Consider the following 22810-nt stretch of genomic DNA (forward strand, 5'->3'; position numbering starts at 1 on the left):
CTGCTGTCTGCACATTTATTGAAGTAGGCCCAATGTTGTGTAGGTGGTGTGCATAGGTTGGCAGTGACACGATAGCGTGTCAATGGTAGTGCGTAGGGGTGGTGCAGGCTGCGCTATGTTTGTGGCTTCTGCTAAGTGTGACACGTTTTCCTGAATGGGTGTTTTATCATTTGCGGGAGATGGGTAGAACTGGCGCTACGTATGTAACGTTTGTGCACAATGTTGGGTGCCCACATGGTTGCTTGCTTGGATGTGTAGTGTTGGGGTGGGTGTAGAAAGGGTTGCAATGTTGTGTGCATACTTAAAGTTGTGCTGGGGGTGTGTTAGGATGTTTGTGGATGCTGCAATAGTGCCTTCTGTAGCAGAAATTCTGGGTGCAGGGGCTTTGCAAACAAACGGAACGTGTACTGACAGTGGTTAACGGTGAAAAAGTAGTGGTGTATAGAAATGACAGTGTACAATGCAGAGGTTTTGTATGCGATTGGTGCATGTGTGCTGTGAAATGTGACAGCACCCAAATTAGGGAGTGCTGCAAAAAGTGACCGTGCAAAGGGAAGAAATATTGTCACAGCTTTATTAGGCCGTATCCCTCACTGTAGATGGGAAAGCGCACATGCACATCCTCCCATTATGAGCAGGGTGGAAATGGAATTGTGGGAAATAGACAATTAGGAGTTTAGGGCGTGGTTCATAGGAAGGGGCATTACCATTTTGTCACAATCCTGTGTCGTGAGGGTAGTCAAGATGGAGAGACGCACAGTGCTCATCGTCAGTGATATCTTTGTGCGCCATCTGCACAGGTGTTGCAGGCAAAGAGGTGTTGCTGGTAATTTCGGGTTGGAAGGAGTGGACGCTTTCTGAGCCTGTTAGGGTGACTCCAGTTTCAGCAGGATGGTTCGCCATTGCAGACATGTCCGTCACGAACGTGGACTGTGTCGTGGTGCACTATGGAAGTGCCCATTTGGGTTACATGTCATGTGGACGATAAATCCGTTCAATGATGAGGTTGCTGACCGCAGTGATACATATTTTCACTACTGCCAAGGTCATTTTCTCATACATAGCACCAAGAGCACTATGGGTCCATGAAAGTGTCATTTGTCCCCAGCCAGAGGTTCAAAGGTGTGCTATAAACAGAATTATGCATCAGTTTATGCAGACTGCTGGCATGTTCTTCACCCACTATGAGATGAGGTCGCAAAATATGCAGTGGTTCCGCAGACATGGCATTTATTTGAGCGCCATTGGCACTGCCGTTTTCTTTCACACTGTGCAAGAAGCAATGACAAGAATCTTGTAAAAATGTGAGGACAGGCAAACAAACGCATACAAAGAGAAAATAGAGGAAAAAAAAGAAATGTGCTTGCACGTAACAAAAAAGTATACATATACGCTGGAAGACTGAAACCCCTGCCTACTTTCATAATGTTTACCAGCCACGCCACCCCCCCGCCCCACCCGCCACCTTCACTATCACAAAAAGGTAGTGGATTACGCCGTACTTTCAGGATTGCACGTGCCACATCCTGGGTGGCAATGTAGATGTATGCGGACGGAGAAATCGTGCATACTTTCATTGTATTTTGTAGTGGACGTGCTTCGGAATGGCACGACATGTGTACTGTGCATGTGTAACGGTACATTTCAAGTGTTGCACAACAGTGACAGTGTTCGATGATGGTGGCTTTAATGCGATTGGTGGATGCGTGTGTGTCTATTTACCAGTAAACTAATCAAGTAGAGCTGCAGAGAAGATAGTCCAAAGGGAAGAAGGACTTTTCCTGTTTTACAGGGGTGCGGCCCAGATGTGTACAACTGTGCTCTGCAAAGAAACTTTGACTGCAATTTTGCTTTGGAAGGAGTGGACGCATTGATGAACGCTGTGCACGAGTGCCATTTCGTCGATATGCATGCACTTTGCAAACACTACGCCACGTTTCCAGTAGTAGATGTTATCGCAATTTATTACGGCGGCATGCATATGGGTTACCTGCCTTGCTTACATTTGTCCCGTAAACTGAGGAGGTTGAGGGTGTCGTCAGGACGCTTTTTCCCACCGTCAAGGTGCTTCTCTCATTTACAATACCGCGAAGAGTATGGCCTACTGCTCATGGATGTTGTTCCGAGCCAGGCGAAGGAAGGCGTCTCATCAACGGAAGCATGTGCACTTTTTTGTCCGCTTGTGGAATGTTGTTCTGCAACAATGACTTTATTAATTGTGGACATGCAGAGTGTTTCCAAGAATGCCATTTTGTTGACATCCATTGGCAAAGCACTTCCATTCCCTCGTCTACAGGATGCAGTGAAGAGTTTACTGAACTAATGTGTGTAGAAGAAAACACAAAAGCTACAGAAAAAACAGGTTGTTTTGTGGAAGGATCTACATCTAAAAAATAAAAAAGTGCCCCCTTAATGCAAACTCCCCCTGCCCTAGTTGCAAGTTGTTCCCCCACGCCCGCATGCAGCACGAAAGTCACATGCAGGGATTTTGCGGGTGGCGGCCACGAAAATGGAACTGTGGTGATTGTCCAATGCGTTGCTTAGGATGTGCGGCCATAGGAAGAGGGACTCCTGCTACACTGGGGACTGGCCCTCGACATACTAGGGGACCCACACATGCCACATTTAACGCTCCTCACCATGCTGGCCTATGGAAATGGGACTGTAGTGATGGCCCCATCATGTGCTGCTCAGGGTGTGTGTCAAAGGAAAGCACACCAATAGGAAGAACTCCTCCTTCAGCTTTACTGTGGCGCGCCCCTGACGGTACTTGGAGAAAGGCACGTGTCACTTTCTGCGTTTCTGAGCATGCTGGCCAATAGAAATGTGATTATGCCCTTTGGCCAATTAGGTGGTCAGGGTATATGTTACAGAAAACAGCACCAATAGGGAGAAGGAGGAGTTCTGCTTCACCGGGGCGCCTCCCTCACGGTGATTGGGGAAAGGCACATGCCACATTTTGTAAAACTAGAAAGGTACCCTTACTGTTAAAGCTGTAACCACGGAAGTTCAAGAAGAACAGGTCAAGCAGTTGTTTGGCCTGATATATCAGGCTGTTTGAAAAGAGGTGAGTTGCTAGATTTAAGCAATCCCTAGGTGAATCAAACCCATCAATTGGTCTATACCGCCCACTCAGGAGGTTAATTCTAAACAATTCGACAAAAACATACAATTATACAAACAAAAAGTTGATAAGAAAATGTGTTTTATAAAAAGTAATCATAAAAAATATTTTGGAACAAGTAATAAACAAATGGTGCAAACAAATCTGTTCAAAACAAAATAAAGCAACTCAAAATGAATAATGCTTCAAATCTAAGCAGCTCCAAACGAATAGTGCATCAAATTCAGTTCGATAACAAAAACAATGTACATGCATGTGCAAATTAGTGAAAAATTCATTGCATCATGCGGCCCCCTAATTTCGTACAGTAGTTCCTTATTTGTGGGGCTAACATTTTTTGCTGAGAAAGTCAATGAGTTATGCAGGGTCTTCGATGCAAGATATCTGAGCAATTGCCAACGCGGTTGAATGCTAGTTGGTAACGGAGATTCCAACTGGCTGTAGAACAGGTAGACCAATGTTCCCTGTAATCGTCACGTTTTGGCGGTCTGAAGTGAATGAACAAGCCGCCTTCATCAGGGCTCCAAATCAGGGACCCTGTATAAGATAACATTAGTGTGGTATGAGTGGGTTGTGAGCCGCGCACGCCCTAATTAGTAGGGCATATGCTAATACAAAGTTAGTACTCATGGCAACCGGTTAGGAGACTTACTTGCCACATTTTGCCCTTCTCACCATGTTGGTCAATGGAACTGGGACTATGGCCTTTAACCAATCAGGTGCTCTGGTTGTCCGTTATAGGAAAGGCAGGCACTCACTTTTCCAGAACTTTGTGTACTGCGGCTGGCAAACATGGAGGCTTCTTTTTGGGTTCCATGCCTTGTTCCTGTGTGTTCAGTCAAATGAAGATTTTGATGAAAGCAGTGCAGTGCATTTTTCATACTGCCAAGGTGCTTTTCTCATGTATACTGCCGAGAATCGTGTGGAATTATTTCAGTGCTTCCTGTCGCCAGCCAGAGGTCGGAAGGGGTGTCATCAACAGAAGCATGTGTGACTTGAGTGCTGCTGGGATGTTCTCCTGTGAGAATGAGAACATTGGTTCCGGATACATACACCTTTTCAAGGGAAATCGCATATCTTTGTCAGCCAGTGGCAATGAAATGTTTGTGCACAGACTGCATTGAAGACCCTACTGTAAGAATGTGAGCTGCAATTCAAAACACACATTCACGTCAGAAAACTGCAAAGACAGTGTTTCAAGGGATGAACCTTTAAAAAACGGTTCTTTAGAGCCCCCACAACCAACGACGTCCGCTCCCCGGGTACAAAGTTTTTTCCCCCACTCCTGCACACGTACAGCATGAAAGGTCAGCGAATATCCCGATAGTTGCAGGGTGGCACATGATACATATGCCCCTTTTGCAGATGACACCCATACAAATGGGCCTGCAGAGGCTACGGGATTGGGCAATGAAGTTTGTGGGTGTGGTGTGTACAGACCGACAGAGCTTCAATGTGTATTTGTTCACAGAAATACAGAGGGTGCCTTTATGGGTGTGTGTTTTACAAGGCACAGCATGCAGATTTTAGGGTATTCAGACATACATTCAGTGAAAATGAATGCAAAACATTGCACTCGCTACTCATTTACCAATCTATGATGTACATTTGTAGTGCTATGGACTAGGTACTTTGAAGTGCCCGATTTTGGTTTGTGTGTGAGGTACGCAATTATGATGACATTACTGTTGTTCATTGTGCAGGGTACATTGCACAGCATGTTACACATGTTTCAGTGCCGTTTGCGATGAAGGAGGCACTTGCCCAGTTCATGCTTTTCTTTCCGATCTCTTGCATAACTTTCTATCACCGATGTGGCAGCGTCATTTTCTATTTGGTACGTCAATGGAGACAGCGCAGTACATTGCAAAGAGGTGTATTTGTGCATTTCTTTGTCATGTGCCAATGGCATACTTCGCCCATGGCATTATGACGTTTCACAGCACAAACACTTTTCCCTACCTACAACATTCGTGTTACTGTGCCAGCTATCTCGATTTCTGCACATCCCATACAAATTGGTGTCTTTCTTGGAAGTAATGATATTTTCTTGTAGTAAGTGTTGCGCTGTGACGGTCTTCAAAATGCTCTACAACACGTAAAGAAAACTCTTTGTACAGCGCACCTCTTTGCAACCGACTGCACTACAGTGTTCTGCACTATGCCACGCCTCCCGCCCTGCATGCGTGCATTGGCAATTCCGTTGTTCATCTATGAAAGGTGCTTTCTTTTTTTTAACCTTTTTTCGTTCCCCAGTGCCTTTTTATTTATTATCGTGCACCCACACACGCCACAGAAGGAAAGCCAGGAAAGGTGCGGTACAGAAGGGGCAGCACCTGCCTAAATACTATAGGGGACATGCCGGGAGGCAGAATTATTGGGTGGCCATCACCTACATATGCGGCACTCATTGTAATGCTCCTTTAACGACTGTTGCCATGCACTTCCAAGTGCCATCCCTGTGCACAGTAGCGCATTGCACTACATGTACAATACAATGCCCTTAGCCGGGTACGGGTCTGTAGCGCAACATATGCTTTGGAAAGGTTTACAGCTCTGCTGCCCTACAGGAGTGCCCCTCTTGTTGCCCGCAGCAGATATGGCACATGATGTACATGAAAGTACACAATGTCATTCTTTCAAAGGCGGTAGCCGGCCCACTGTTCCTTTGTCCTTCAATTTGAGTTGTCATCACATGCATTACAAACACTTTATGTTACGCCATTACTGTTAGCGGCACCATTCACGGATATACATACATTGTGGAATACAAGAATGTTTACAACAACGCCAACCACAGCTTCTTTGTGTATGCCACAAAGGCATTTATTCTGTGCAACCCATGCACATACAGCGGCTTTTCTAACCACCAGTAAGATTGTTTGCGCTCTGCATTTTATTCCTTACTTGCCTTTACATGCACTAGTATGTGCGTGCGCAAGGTGCACCAGCTTTGCAATTTTGCAGCCTTACTACAAACTGTCCCACTTGCAGTTACATGTTTTCTTCAACTGTATAACCTGCACGCGAACTGTGCATACTTTACGCCACACTGCTCAGTTCACAAACAATGTATCAGTTTCACGGGTCATGCAAAGGGAAGCAGCAGATAAATCTAAGTAATGCCACATTTAACACGCCCACGTCACAGTGCAGGTTGCTGTTCTTTGTTCACCAGTGGCCGTTACACAGTTAGGAGTACTTTAGCCACACATGGCTAAGTTTGCAGAGCTTCCCGCGAAGTGCACAGCAATACTTTAAATGGGGTAGCCTACTGCATGAATACGTAGGGCTGACGACAGGGGCGGTGTTATCAGCATACAGTGCATGACCTATGCATGGGTCCAGTGCTTCCACAACTACTTCAAAAGTGCATTTGAAGAAGCAGACCCTAATGGAGTCCTACGGATACTTGCCATGTAATTGCACATGCGCCAACCAGGTGAAGTCTATATATGTTACTATAAACCTTTTCCCTTTACTGAAAAAGAGATCCTACAGCAACATTATACTTAAAGTGCCCTACTAAAAACCTATGAAATTCATTAACAAAATTTAAAAGGACGTTATGAATGAGATTTGTAATGGCATCTTTGATGTCATGGGTGTTAGTCCTTTCAGTGCACACTGGTGGCACAGGTTATGGTTGCTTAGCCTACCATAACTGTCGAATTTTGTTTATTTTTTTGGTTTTACCTGTAACCATAACGTTCCTGTAACAACGTTTTTCCATTGAATTTCACAGGTTTTTTTTAGTAGTGCAACTTAACCATAACGTCCCTTGAACAACATTTTTTGTTAGTGATATATATATTTCAAGAAAAAAACACTTTAGTTGCAGGGACGTTAAGGTGATAACTTAATGCAACAAAACCCTGGAAATTCAGCTAAAGCCACCTTAACTTTGCGCCTCCTGTTGCGCAGACTATGACCACAATGAAGACATCACAGATCACATCACTAATTACATGTTGTATGGGAACACTGATGACATCAGTGGTGACAACACTAATTGCATTGTATATAAGTGATTACATCAATAATGGAAATAGACATAATATAATTTGTAAGTGAGCTCATGAAAACTTTGATTACCTTAATAACAATTTAGGCCGTGGATTTGGCCATGACAAAGGCTGGGGTCACTGGCCAGCACCAAAATGGGTCGGTTAGTGTCCAAACATAGCAATGTGCATGGTTAAAAGCCATGCCTAGTAGACCGTCACTGTTTTAAAATATACAGTGCACAACGTTGAAAGCTGTAGTCAGTGGCCAGGACTAAAAGGCTAGTGCCCATTAATATGTCAGAATAAACAGTCGGCACAGACAAAGGCCGTGGCCACTGGCTAGTATTGTTTTGAAGTATGAGGGGTGATACTGGGTATATATGGATACAGTGCCAAAACACATGCCACGCTAAACATTTTGATCCTTAGCTGTAGATGGTTTTTAGTTTGTTCTTAGTTAACTGCCCATCGAAGCTAGGTATCCATAGAAATGACCTGCCAGTTACTGGTAAAGTGCTTCGCAGAGGTCACGTAATAAAGAATGGTCATCTGCCGACACAAAGTGCAGAGCCATGAACGAATACAGGCAGTGGGTGCCCAAAGGTAAGTGCTGGGAGCAGGAGGGGCTGAAGGCGATGACACCGGAGGACACATAAGGCACCAATCTCAGTGACTGAGGGGTTTAGCACAAGAGGGGGAGGGGGAAGGAGGAGATGAAGAGGAAGTCTTGAGGCGCTTTCGGAATTTGAGGAGATCCGGCTCAAGACGGAGAGGTAGGGAGAGGCTGTTCAAGAGGAGGGAGCCAGCCGAGGAAAGAGATCGGCCTCCAGCTCACTGCTTAGAGAAGCGCTTGACACACAGCGGAATGTAAGGACCTGGAGGGAAAGTATTTGGCGAGAACATATTGTAGATAGCGTAGTCCCTGCGCCAGACAGCCTAATGGATGATGCAGTGGGATTTGAAGATGATCCTTGCAGCAACTGGGAGCCAGTGGTGACATTTTAAGGCTGGAGAGATACGGTTCCCTGGCTTGAGGCCAAGGATAAATCTTGCAGCCCTATTCTGGATAAGCTGGAGGGGGCGGAGGGAGGAAGAGGGCAGATTAAGGAAGAGGCTGTTGCAGTAGTTCAGCCTAGAGAGTACCAGGGCTGTAGAGACATTGAGCTTCTGGGGAAAGGTGAGGAAAGGGAGGACGCCTCCAAGTAGGCGAGTTGGAAATAGGCCTTCTTGGCAAAGTCCATGATGTGAGGAAGGAAAGAGGAGTCGAAGAGGACTCTGAGGTTTCTGGTTTCGGATGAAGGAGGTGGGTGGAGCCCATAGAGGGTGGCCAGAAAGAAGAGAGGAAGGTGGGAGTAGGAATCCCGAAAGGAAGGATCTCAGTCTTGCTGGCATTCCTCGATCTCCAAATAACAGATTCCGAGTGGCGATATTGTAAAGCGTCACTGGCTTGAATCCAGACGAGATTGGCGGTCCCAGTGCTGGAATCTCGGCATCTCCGGCGGCGCAGGCGACAGGCAGCCGCTCTGGGCCCACGCACCTTCGGTGGCACTTCACATCTTCCCGGTGGCCGAACGACGCCGGCCGTGGCATAGCTGTGCTTTGGGACCCTCCTGCGCTGGCCGTGCTGTGCACCACGGGGTGACCCCCGACAGCCCCTTTCCCCTGCCGGGGCATCGTGGAATGCACAGCAGCTGAGGGCCGGCTGCGCCGGGAGAGGTGGATGACCCTGCCTCGCCGACATCTGCGGTGTGCTCGAGCCCTCCACCAACTACCGCATCATATGGGCTGTGGTCCCTCCTCCTCAGGCCCGATCTTGTTTTGCATCACTGTGGGACTGAAGCTGTGGGCCGCCGGTGCTGCTGCCTCCTGCCGCACCGACCCTACATCAACATCCGGTGCCATAATCGCTGCAGTCCCGCTCTGGGGTGCCGCGGGAGACTCGCTCTCGCTGCTGCACTTGCTCACCAACTTGCTGACCGCCTACTGCGGTAGAATCCTGAACGCAGACAGCAGCTCTGCAGCGCTTTCCTTCACGGCTGCATAGGAAGCCTGCACTGTAGACTCTGCGTCTTGCGGAAAGGGAACACACGCTGCGGCTGGTGCTCGTATAACTGACGGCGTCCTGCTTATCACACGAACTGGGGCACTGTGGGGGCCACAGAGTTGTGCACCTGAACCGTGCTACGTGCCGATGGTAGCAGTGGCCGTCGCTAGGGACCACGGTCCCCAATCTACTGCTGGTGTGAGACAGGACCATCACGGAGAGGGACGGCACCATCACAGGATTCCCCACCCACATCAGCTCTTCACTACACCGGACTGCTGGTTGGTGCACCCTCAACACTGGCCCAGTACCTGCTCACTGCTACAACTACTCAAATAAGTGCTGAACATACGGGGCCCCCACTCTACACATGCAAACGTATTACAGCATGGGGAGCATTCCTTACCTCCTCTAACTGCATCATCCTGGCTAGAACCCTCATCTTGTCTAAAATTGAATATTGTAATGCCCTATATTCAGGCACTAGTCAAAAGGAACCTTAACAAGTTACAGGTAACCCAGAACAATGCCATTAGGGCAGGTTTAAATATTCCAAGGAAACAGCACATTTCCGACACCAGGCGTAGTCTACACTGGCTCCCGGTTTCCCAAAGAATTTCACTCAAAACAATAGCACTCACGCATAAATGCCAGGCTATCCAAACTCCTGAATTCCTGGCGAAGCGTTTCACACCTCACACCTCCACCCGCCCTTTGAGATCAGCCCAAGCACACTCGGTCACTGCCAAGGTTCAAGCTTCAGAAAGCGGGGGGGTGGGGGATTAGCTTTCCAGTTCTCGCCGTTAAATTAAGGAATTCTCTTCCCAACCCACTCAGATCCGAACCCTCTTATCACTCCTTCAAGAGTAAAGCCAAAGCTTGGCTCTTTGCGCAGGATTTGCATAGCCCACTTCTGTCCCACTGCCCAGAGTAAATCACATTGCTTGCCTTGCCGGGATGGCTTGCTCTACCGACCCTCACTATGTAAATATTGTATACATTATCCTGCATAAAACACTGTAAATGTAACATGTTGATCTTACCTGTACCCCTGCAATTACTGTGTACATATCCTGTTAGTTGTCTGTAATATGCAATGTCTTAATGTGATCTGCATACTTTGTAACCTGTAACCTTTAAGTAATGCGCCCAAATGCCTCAGGGCCAGGCTCGCTATATAAATAAAATAAATCCAAATACCCTGAGAGCCCCCTACCATAGGTACTGCATGTACTATCATTACTAGCCATGCGGCCCATTGCCTCCCCCTGCACTACAAACTGATACGAGTGGGCCTCCCCCCTTCCCCCTTGCGCTGGCTGAAACTGCTGATCACTCCTACAATCCACCAGGGACCACCACGTACCGCAAGGGAACTTGTACTCTGGGTGCCGCCCGCACCACCCGCTTGAAACCCCACTGCGGTCTCACACGCAGAGAAATGTGACCTTATCCTTTGGGGTGTTGACAAGCAAGACCGTCCTGGTAACCTCCCCACGATCCATTGGAGCCCGGACCTGTCTGAAGATCCATTCTGCAGTACCCCCGCGGCTGGTTACGGTGGCTCACTCGTTTCCTGACCAGCCACAAGGCACCTTGGAATCTCTGCTACACTCAAGGAAAACTCGAACTAGTGCCCAACGCACCTCGTGGGGCCCCACCTGGCACATCAGTCTCCCTCATATGCTGATCGGTAGCCACCACCTCCGGTGAGGAATCCATTGCCGGATCCTGCGTAGGGGACTTTAAAAGCAAACTATTTACATACCACGACCAAAAGGTGCCCGCGGGCGACGAAACACCAGGCCATGGACAAGTTTGCAAAATCAACACCTTGTTCCGAGCAGGGACAGCCGTCACAGGGCCAGTGTGAAACTCCAGCAACTATGTCCAGGCCTGCTCCACATCTCACCAGCATGATGGAGGCAATGGCCAAGAACTTTGCAGCCATACATGAAAAATGTGATGATATCAATGCCAACGTGGCATCCCTTCTATCCAAACGAGCCCACGAGAGCGCCAGAATCACTGAGGCCGAGACTCGGATCGGAGCCAATGAAGACAGGCTGCACACGCTTCAACATACGGTAGCCGTCCTCACCTGAGAAATGAAATTTGTTAAAAGCAAGTGCGACGATCTCGAATCCCGCTCACGTAGGAACAACATTCAAATAGAGTACCTGAAGATGCACTTACGGGTAAAATGGAACTGGTCAGCAAAACCTACTTAACCCGGATCTCTCACCGTTCTTTGCTGTCGAGCACGCCCACTGGGCACTGGCCCCGCGCCACAAGCTGGGTAATTTCCCCAGGCCCATCATCGCAAAGATACTTAGCTTCTGTGATAGAGATCACATACTCTCACTTGCCCTAAATAAAAATATTTTAAAAAAAATACAAAAAAAATAAAAAAGAACTGCGGCTGGGTCCCAAAACCTTAGAATTTTCCCCGACTTCTCCACCAGAGTGCAGCAGGAGCGGCGCCAGTTCCTGGGGTGTGAAGAAGATGCTTAGGGAGAGGAATGTTCAGTACACAATGTTGTTCCCAACATGCCTAAAACTAACCTTCAGGGGTAAACTCTACTTCTTTACAGTCCCGGAGGAGGCAGTGAAATTCATTTAAGCACAAATACCTCTGGGCAATTCTGCTGACGGCCAAAATGACATCCAGACGGACTAAGGATACCCGGTCTCACACAGTTATACTGATACTCTCTATACTTCTTGTTATCATGAGCCAATAGTGGCACACAAACACTCCATCCACCTCCCATATGCTGCAAAGCTGGATGTATCAACCTAGATCCTATAATGGTGGATGTGCGGCAACGTCGTACCCCCCTTGCAGCTGCAATGGTTAACTCAAAGGTTAAATTAATCCCAGGTCCATGTTGGACCTCCCAGGTTGGTGTGCCAAGTTGGGGTAGGCTCAATGATGGCGGTATTGTCAGGTGGGATGCATACACTGCTTGGTTGGGGTGGGCAGTGAGGGAGGGACACCAAGTTGGGGTTAATAACAATAAAAATGGCAGAGGTAGCACGGCAACATACGTATTCTATACTGCACAGATGAATGTAACAGACGCAATATCCGGTATACAAGAGCAGGGAATTTGGGATGTCCCCTGAAAGGTGAGATGGCTACAAAGTTAATGTCATGGAACGTAAGAGGAGTAAGCAACTTCACTAAAGCGCACAGAATCACTGCATATGCACAGAGGAATGGGGTAAAGATACTCCTGCTGCAGGAGATCCACGCTACAAAATATATATCGGCTAGCCTGGCACCATCTTGGGGACCTAACCGTTACTACACTACCTTCTCAACACAAGCCAGGGGAGAATGGACTCCAAACCACAAATCAATCAGCTTCTCACTGAAAAAGAATTACATAGACCCTGAAGGCAGATATATAATCCTACATTGCACAATTGCGGGTGTGGAGTATCTATTGGTGAAAACATATTGCCCCAACATCGAAACCCCCCCCAACCTGAGTTCTTTGATGTAGTTGCCGCTATCCTAATGGGGTACGTAGGAATTCAGATCATCTGGGGAGGAGACATGAATCTGATACTTGACACTTGTCTGGATAGAACGGGGTCAGCTCCTAGATCTTTATCTCGGGCAGCCAGTAGACTGACCTCGCACATGGCGGCACTAGGCCTACAAGATGTCTGGAGGCTAATACACGCTAAACTATTCTTGTATTACTCATCAGTGCATGATAGTTCATCACACATTGATATGTTTAGAACATCCGGAACCCTAATTGGCAAAGTTGACAATGCCGAAATACTTGCCCGCACACTATCAGACCATTCCTCAGTGACACAGTCTATAATGTTGGGTCTGACACCGCCCACTCACTTCCTGGTGCTTTAAATCCGAGGCACTGTTAGATATTGTGTTCATATCCTATCTGATATTGAAATGTTCTTCGAACACAACACGACCATGGGAGTAAGGTGGGAAGCCTTCAAGGTGTACATACATACGGGGCACATACATACGGGGCATGTCTATATCTAAGGAAGCCGGCATACTTAAAATGATCAAGAACGATTTTCGCCGTTCAGAAACCAAACTTAGGGAGCTAGAGCAGGCATGTGCAACGGTAGCAAGCCCTGATAAACTCACACAGATACACACCGAATTGGAGATATTCGAGTCACATGCCCTTAGAGAGATTTGCTATTTCGCGTGCCCCCAAGCAGCGAGAAAATACGGTGCATTGGAGAGACTGGGTAGGACTTTAGCTAGGTTGCCCAGAGTGGAGGGAGGCCAATGTATAACCGACGAGCATGGCGTACCACAATGGGCAGATCACCAAATTCTTGAAGTCTTCTCCAAATTCTACAGTACCCTGTATACTTCAAACCAACCACATGATGTACACGCTATTCGTGCTTTTCTCAATCAGATCCCTATGACCTCCATCAGCCCCCAAACCAGAGATGACATCAAAAGACCAATCACCTTGGATGAAATTGTGGAACAGATAACGAGGCTTCCCAATAGTAAAGCCCAGTAGCTGGATGACCTAATTTCTGAATTTTACAAAGAGCATGTATCGCTACTAGAGGTTTGGAATGAATCACTTTGTGAGTCTGCCCTTCCCTGCGGGTGGCCACCATCACAATCCTACTGAAGCCTGGTAAATCGGGTACTAAGTGTGGGCCACATAGGCCCTTATCACTCATGAATATAGATACTAAAATCTTTGCGAAGACATTGGCTAATAGGTTCTTGCCACTCATGTCCCACCTGGTACACGATCAGGGAGGATTTGTCCCCGGAAGGTCAATGTCCCTAAACATTAGAAGACTCTTCAACATAATGCCCAGAATGGACCGAGGGACAGAAGCAGTAGCGGTCACCCTGGACGCTCAGAAGGCTTTCGACATGGTCTCATGGCAGTACATGTGGGAGGTCCTGGAACAGATGGGTGTCGGGGCAGAGACGATTATATACATCACATTACTATATACCTAGACCCGATATTGAGAGATGTGATCCGTATGGGCACCTTCTCTGGATTTACGATTAATTACAGAAAGTCGGAAATCTTCCCACTCATGACGGCGACCAAACGCCCCACAAGTGAATATCCCCTGCGTTGGTCTCCCGATAGGAATCAAGTACCTAGGGGTCCAGGTATCCAGGACAAGACCCACCCTGCTAGCTGATAATTACCTCACCATAGAAAAATATGTTGAAACTAAAAAAAAAAAAAAAAAATTTAAAAAAAAAAAACGCACCTTGGCGTCAGTCATCTCCCGATCGCTATGGCGGGTAGGTTATCACTGGTAAAGATGATCCTTGTCCCGAATGTTCCCGTCTGGCCTGGTAAACAATACTCGATAGGCTACATGCCGTCTGTTCACAATTCCTTTGGCACTCGGGGGAAGTATGTAAAAAGTGGGCGCATATGACCCTACCCTACGAGAGAGGTGGCCTCACTGCCCCCAAACTCCAACTATATTGGATTGTGGCACAAGCCCAATATGCATTGTATTGATACGCTGACTCTGGGAACCCTCACCATGTTAAACTAGAGCAATTAGCTGCGGGTGACAAACCTCAGAACGCTGATTCTACATCAGGCCTACAAAGACGACTCCCCACTGCGCTACACTGTTGGCCTGGGACCCAATGCTATGACCACCAACTGAATCGCGTCCCTATCATAAATAGCTCTGGGGATTCCCTGGCCTCGAATCAACTCACGATGCAGCATTGGCAAGAGTTGGGATATATGGTACTCACCGACAGGGGAGGTTCATCAAACCACAAACATGGCGAGCCGGACACACAGGATCGGCACTGGAAATGCTACAAAATTACAGACTCCGTGCAGCCTTCCGCGCCATGTGGCCCTGTTGCCCCCTGACACCAGAAATCCACTACATTGTCAATTCCAGCGGAGCTCACAGGATAGTCTCCTCCTTATATGGGATATTACTGGAGAAACTCCCGGAACTGCCACCTAAAGCGCGTGATACATGGGCTAAAGAACTAGACCTCATGATCTCGGACCCCATGTGGAGATGTGTTCCCATACACGCAAGTTCTCCCTCAATTTTCGGTTCTGTTGCATGCAATACAAATTCTTGAACAGGTTATACTACACCCCTCACAAACTCAACAGGTTCTCCCACCACCCATCTCACAACTGCCCGAGGTGCCACAACACAGATGCTGGCCATATACATATGTTTTTAACCTATACTAAACTCCAAGACTTCTGGAATAGGATTATACAAGCACTCTCTGAGATTGTGTGCTCCAATATTGACCTGAAACCCACCTGGGGTTCTATTTGGGATGTGGGAAGATATCGGTAACAAGAAAATGTTAGCTTTTTTGAATGTGGTTAAGAATTAGTGACAAGGCACGCACGCTGTTGCCAGTCAAGTTTTCCTGCATTGACTTCTCCTCCAAACGCACGTTTTCATGACTCCATCAATCTTCAGGGAGGCTGTGTTTCTTTACCTTTTCAGGCACGTCTTCATTTCCTTCACTAATTCTTAACCTTTTTGAATGTGTGCTGTGATAATGTGGCCAAAACATTTATTCTACAACACTTGCACAGTGGCCGACTGTGCTTACCTGGACCCAAACATGTGAAGAGGAATACGTAAATTCACTACCCCAATGCTCTCGCCCGAAGAACATATGGACAGAATTCCACACCTACCTTGCCAATCATTCTGATAACTGTACTTGATTGTTCGAATTGAGTCAATCTTGACAGTTGCCTATGCGCCAGCGTATGTCAAAGAATGGTAACAATGTATACTCATAACGTACCCCGCTACTACTGATAACTTGTCTGTATTCCTGAATTGTGAGTGATACCCAACTACATATGCTGCATGCTTTCTGCCAATGAATACAAGTTTCAAATAAAAAATAAAGGAATGGTAGAGGAAGTAGCGAGAGGGTCAGAGGGAAGTTTGAAAAACAGTTGGGCGTCATCTGCATAACATTGGAAGTCGGGGGGGAGGGGAGAAGAAATAAGGTGAGCAAGTGGAGCAAGCTAGACGTTAAAGAGCCAGGGTGAGGAGAAACTGCCCAAGATATATGTGACAGGCCAGTTTGTCAGAGGATGAGCTTGAGGTCTGCCACTTCCGTTCTGCAGCTCTGCACTTGCGTTTCAGAGCTTCAAGATCAGAGTCGTACCAAGTGTTATGTTTGGTGGCATGTTTCAGGCTAATCCTCAAGACTGGGGCAAGGATATCAAGACTGTTGGTGATGGCGAGGTGGGGGTTGCTAAGAGCAACATCAGAGGTAGAGTCTACAGTGAGAGGAGAGGGCGGGATGAAGGTCGCAGTGAAGGCACCAGCTGACACTTGTTTCATTGGGCGAATGTCCAAGAACGAGGTTGGAAGAGCTGGGGAAGGTGGGGTCAGGGGTCGAGGGGGCCCAGGTGAGTAGCCAAGAGAGAGCAAACACTGGGAACACTTGAGCACAGGAATATAGACTGAAAATACACACCTGGATTCGAAATCTTCAGAAAGGCACACAATGCAATGCAAAATGATGGAAAAGCAAACCTAGATTTGAATATTCCAAAAAGCACACAATGCAATGCAAAATGGGGGTGTGGAGATGGGAAAGATTCGAAATATTCAGAAAACCACACATTGCAGTAGAAGTAAAGATGGAGATTGAGGGGTTTGCAGAAACAGCAGAGGTTGGCTTAAGGCTGAGCTACGTACAGAATTGTAAGCAAGTAGATAGGCATCAGGTAGTTCAGGGCATTACGCACAGGTACTCTGGAAAGAAAGAAAAAGGCTGCAGATGAGGTACAAGTATGTAACTAGATGGCTGCCGGTTGGTGAACAGTATGATGGAGAAGAAGTTGGAGGCAGCAGGTGGATGCTGTGGGCAGGGGGACCTCACAGCCCTTCCAGACCCAGACAGGCTCAAACAGGGGCCTAGTGTGGGCCTAGGAGGGGGCTAGCATTCGCCAGTGAAGAATGGAGCAAAGGCCAATCAATCAGGTAACGAGGAGGCTGGGCAGACACACTGGTGCTCGTCTCAGGTGGGGGCCATGTTTCAGGGTTGGATTTCGGCAAACAAATTTCACCTTTGCTGAAATTACACGTGCAGGCAATCAAGCTGCATGGTGAAGCACAGCGACTGTAAAAACTGGGCAGAGTGTACAAATAGCGTACCGAGCGCAAACCGCTCGCAAAGAAAAATAGACTGTTGCAGAGAAAAAATAATGCCCATCAAAGACTTACACCTCGCAGAGAGTAGAGAGGCACTGCTCCTGCACCCCTGTGATAGGAAAGGGGTGCCATTGTGTCATCCAGGCTGGTGGCAGATGAAGTTACCACTTTTCACCCAATGGGTTATCCAGATGTTGGTCTGTATAACCTCACCTTTGCCCTGGTGTGAAGATCCATAGCATCACAACTTTGAGTACGATTTTATATTTTACTGGGCCACAATAGCTAAAAACACATTATTGATCAGTAGTTTTAACATTTTAAAAGTGAAAAGAAGAGCAGGATGCTGGGCATCTACTCATCTTCTTTATTGCTAATGTTGGGAACAGTATATTGTTTGACTTCGACTTTGAATGCTCATCGCATTTGATCACTACAAGAAAATAAATAAAACAAATGCTAAACAAGAGTTAGAGCATTATTAATGTGTTTCTAATTAGGAGTTTAAAAGACTACATTTCAAGTGCAAACACTTGTTGCGTTATATTGATTTCATCTAGCATTTTCATACCTACATGGGTAATACGCATTGGTGCATAGATTCGCCCACAAATAGACCCACAGCAATATCACCGTCCAATAATCGAGCCTGCCAAATGCCCAGGAGTAGCAGTTTCACTTGCACTAAAGTGCAGATACCCAATTTTCTCCAGAATGTTGGTTTGGGTACACACTATTCTCTGCTACAAAACCTGCTACAGGCACCAGTGCCCATTTAGATTGCCTTTGGTGTGAAGGGTAGGCTCTGGCAAGCAGGGTATTATGTAAATCATGATAGTTGCTGCCCATAATGTGTACAGGTACTGTGAAGCCACATCAAGTTGCACCCATACATTCAAACACCTATTCTGGGTCTTGGGAAGTCTTAAGAGTTGGCACGCATTACCTTTAACAGCAACTCTAGGTAGATGCAACACCTGGCAACCATTAAAGACCTAGATCACCAAGAAAACTGACCCTATCCCCTTAAAGTTTAAAGGTATCAAGTTAGCCATAACAGTTGTCTTCAAGTATCTAGAAAAATATCTTTAGTTAAAATCTAGTCCTTCTCATAAATCATTGTGTGTATTTTTTCCTTCGCACAAAAAACATTTTTGGGCGGGGTTGGTTTGTAAACACTCCCCATTTAGCTATTGAAGCAGGGCTAATAGGGATGTTAAGCTGGCCGATAAAAGAAATAAATCTCTATGTGAAATTTCATCAAACTCTATGGTCTGCACCATGAGTGCAATAGGGGTTGAAACATTTACAAGTAAGTCTCATCTGCTACCCAATTGGTCCTACATCGTTCAGTTTAAAGCTGCATACTGTGGAGTGGCTGGGAATTGCCAGCTTCATCACTGCCATCCAAGTGGCAAATAGCTGTTGAATCATTCTCCAGCAACGAGTTGAGCCAGTGCAAATGCAATGGTCTGAAGCCAAACTCAAACATAACCAAAAGGTGATGGCTGGAAGGTCTTGAATCAATCAACCACAGAACAATTCTCGGCAAACCTCCAGACCATCGCTTTTCAGCCTACCAACCAATTACAGAAGAAAGACTATATGCAAATCATGCTTGGTCCTGCCCAAAACGGGTAGTCCAGCCCAGACGTCTGGGCCACATGCCTCCTGCATGAGACCACATAACCCCAGAAATGTTGCGGCCTGAAACCAAACTCGGGCATCTCCAGTATCCAATGCTGTCTCTGAAGTTGACAGACCTCAAGAACTTTAAAATAACACATTACCAACAGAACAAACATTTCAGAAAGCAGCTGTGAAAGCAAGGTACCGGACCAAATCCATCCTGAAAGGCATTCCAACTTGGTTGGGTGGCTTAAGCGCAATCCTGAAAAGCTCTACCGTGTCTAGAGTTGCTTCAGTTCTAGGAACAGCCACAGATTGGGTCACACACTGTCTTTAATACAGGATCAGGCATTCTAGACTTCCTTTCAAGACACTGGCATTTCACCTTTATTTTACATATTTGCAAGTGAAGTAAGGCAGATTCTCCCAAACATTCTCTTCAGAAGCAGAAATCAACCGAAAGCACGAGGACTGCAATCGGCATTGATAACCTGAAAAAAAACAACAAGGCTGTTCTGCTACAAGTTGGACTACATCTGCAAGCTACAGTGAGCATTATGATCTTTCATCATCCTCTCAAATGCGGGTTGAGCAGAAACCAGCAAATGATAATCCAAGTAAGAGGACAAAGCTGCAGAGCTACAGTGAGAGCCAACTCAGCTTTCCTAATTTCCAACTCGGTTATGAAAAAAAGAGCAAGACGGTAGTAGCACCTGGGCTACTCATCCGTTGCACCTATGAAACATCACCAGTGAGAATAATGTGAAAGAACTGCAGTATTGCTTGTCACAGATTGCAAACCATGGCATTGCACTGCTGTAGAAAAAAACATACAAGTCAATGCAGACTGAGGAAGAAGACGTCTACGTGGAAATAGCAGAAGTCTGTCATGCACACGTGCAGCAATATTGGGTGATGAGCAATCACAGCTTCTACGTCAGTTGGTTCCAAAAAGGTATTCCCTTACTAACCACCTTTCTACAAAATTATATGATATGATATGGCATTTATAACGCGCTTATACACAGGTATTTCAAGGAGCGACGAGGCAAGGGGGTGGGTGGGGGAGACAGAAGGAAGACAGACAACGATCCTACTAGGCCAGGTGTCATTCAGATCACACAAGTGCAAGGGACAGGGGGAAGGGTGAGAGTGCAAGGGGGAGGGGACAGTGCAGTACATGGAATAAAGAATAAATAACAATAGGTAAAAGTACGGCCAATAGGTGGCAAGGGTAAGTGCTGACAAACAAGTGTTGGAAGTGGGACTGTAGGGAGACAGAAAAAAAAAAGTCCTCAGTGCAGGGGTTGCCAGGAGGGCAGTGCAGGTGTGCGACTGGCGGGGGGAGGGGACCTGGGCCCGAGATCAGTGGGTGGCCAGGTAACCAGTGCAGATTTGGTTTCAGCCAGGAAGTCAGCAGGGGAGAGGAGGAGAAAGGCAGAGGCAAAGAGAAAGCTTTTGAGGTGCTTCCGGAACCAGAGATGATTCTCCTCAAGTTTCAGCGAGGCAGGGAGGCTATTCCAGAGGGAGGCCCCAGCAGAAGAAAGAGATCTACCCCCAACTCATTGCTTGGAGAAGCGACTGACCCTGAGGGAGTTGAGGCGGATGAGCGAAGAGCTCGAGAAGGAAGATATTTAGGAAGAGAGAGTTGAAGGTATTGAGGCCCCAGGCCCCAGAAGGCCTTGTGGACAATGCAGAGGGTTTTTAACTTAATCCTCGCAGCCACTGGGAGCCAGTGCAGAGATTTCAGTCATGAAGAGATACGATCCCTGGAAATGTGACCGAAAAGGTTGATGACTTACCCGGATCAGCACCATCATTGAAAATGAGATCCCTTAGCATTCTTGATTATCGTGGGTGTCAGAGACCGGACACTCATGATCATCTAAGCAAGCGGCTGATGTGGTGGCCACATCTTAAAACTTCTTCTGCAGCTACAGGGAGAAAAAGACACTCCTGCATAGTTTTTAACAGTGTGATAAAGTGCTCGAAGCTGAGGGAGAGATTGACCCAGGACCGGAGAAGGAACTACCAAATGACTGGAAGGGAGAAGGCACCCAAAGAGGTGAAAAAGGAGAGGAATGGAAGAGAACTGGAGAATCCGACGTGGTCTACAGGTGGTGCCCAAAGAGTTGAAGGAGAGCAATAACAGGGAATTGGAAAGCCTGAAATGTTATATGGGAGGTGCCCAAAGTGGTGAAGAAGGTGGGAACAAGATTAGACCACTGGCGTGAGAAGATAGAGACGGGAGATGGACAAGTAAAGAATAAGAAATAGAGGAAAGTAATGCAGAGTGTAGAGGGAGGGCTGAACAAGAAGAATGAGTGGAGAAACATCTGAAAACGATAACGTCCAGAAAGAAGGATGTGAAAAGGCGGTCACAAAGACTAGTGAAGGACTCTGTGAGTAGAGAGGTGTAGAAAATGTTGAGGAGGATATAAAATGGTAGACCTGAAGACAAAAAGGAACTACCCCAAGAAATATAGCTAATAGGGAAAAAAGCTTTGTGGAGGAAAGACTCTAGGAAAGAGAAAGGATTGGAGCAGGTGAGCTAGAGGAACCAGAGAATGAGGAAGGAAGAGAACCCAGTGAGAGCCCTGTCTCAGCTTTAAGCAGCCTCCGGCCATCTGCCGTCTCCAATCCATCTTGGAAGGGCCACCTCTCACAATCCCATTTACAGAATACAATCGCAGGCTCCACATACAGCACTAAGGGCCAAGGATAAAAGACTTTTAAAGGACTGTAGAAACTAGGGTGTAGGAACCCTTAAACCCGAGACTGAGAATTCAAGAGAAGAGACCCTAGAAAAAAGGGTGCGAGAAAACCTTACAAACTGGGACTCTGACTGGGGAATTGCTTGCAAACCGTTGTGGATCATACCAGTAAGGCAAATAAAGTTCCTATATGAAGGGCAATGATACCATTTGAAACCATGTTCATGGATCACAAGTATTGGGTGGATTTGCTAGAGGACATCAAGCCCCTAGCATTATGGAGAACTGCCAGAACATTTGTTTGTACATTTTACTCTCACAAGACAGACTTTGTTTGGATATTTTCCCACAGGACTACCTCACCAAGGAAAAGATCCATCTTAACAAGTGAGTTTAATTCAGACCATTTCATTTTTTTTTTTATTAGACCTATGCACATTTGTTAACTCTATTGCCTTGTTTGGCATATTTATCGATCAAAGCTCGCTGTATGACAACAGAGACAGTCCTGCATATTTTCCCCCGAGTAGCTGATGGAAAAGAAATTACCAAAAATGTTGTACCGAGAAGTCCTTATTTGTTTCCTCTCCACTCAATGTTCACAAGTGTTCATAACATTTATACCTTTCCTTAGAGTGTTTACTGTTCATGAGAGAAGGGGTGTGCAGAGGGTAGTATAAATTGCCATATATACCTACAGTTTGAACAGCTCTAACCCCAATCCAAGCCACATAGTTTTGCAGCCTGGAGCATTTCTATTGACTGACAGAAGATGTTTCACAAATGTGCATTAAAGACTATTGGCTTTGACACTTTCTATTTTTAAGGACAAGTGAATAATATGCTAAACGTTACTAAGCTATTGTATGGTTGGGTCAATACTGTATTCCCTTGGGGCTTTTAAACATACATTCTTTCTATGCAAAATGCACACGATACACATGGCCTGATCAAAAGGCCTCACTTCTAACTTATCCCATTTATACATTTCTTTTCAAAGCAAATGATCTGCCTGCTCTGCCAACATGAGTGCGGAGCCGTATTATTGGCATGATTATAGACATGGCAACAGACTGTGCAGCAATTCAAAACTTAAGAACATTAAAGAGTT

General features: G+C 46.5%; 1 protein-coding gene across 1 annotated transcript in view; it reads right to left on the reverse strand.

The window, feature by feature from the left end:
* Positions 1-22810, reverse strand: part of GOLGA7 (golgin A7) — a 212933-nt gene that overhangs the window by 177517 nt on the left and 12606 nt on the right. The window lies entirely within an intron of this gene.

This window comes from Ambystoma mexicanum, chromosome 10 (assembly GCF_040938575.1).
Source record: "Ambystoma mexicanum isolate Mex_15411 chromosome 10, UKY_AmexF1_1, whole genome shotgun sequence".
Taxonomy (NCBI): Eukaryota; Metazoa; Chordata; class Amphibia; order Caudata; family Ambystomatidae; genus Ambystoma; species Ambystoma mexicanum.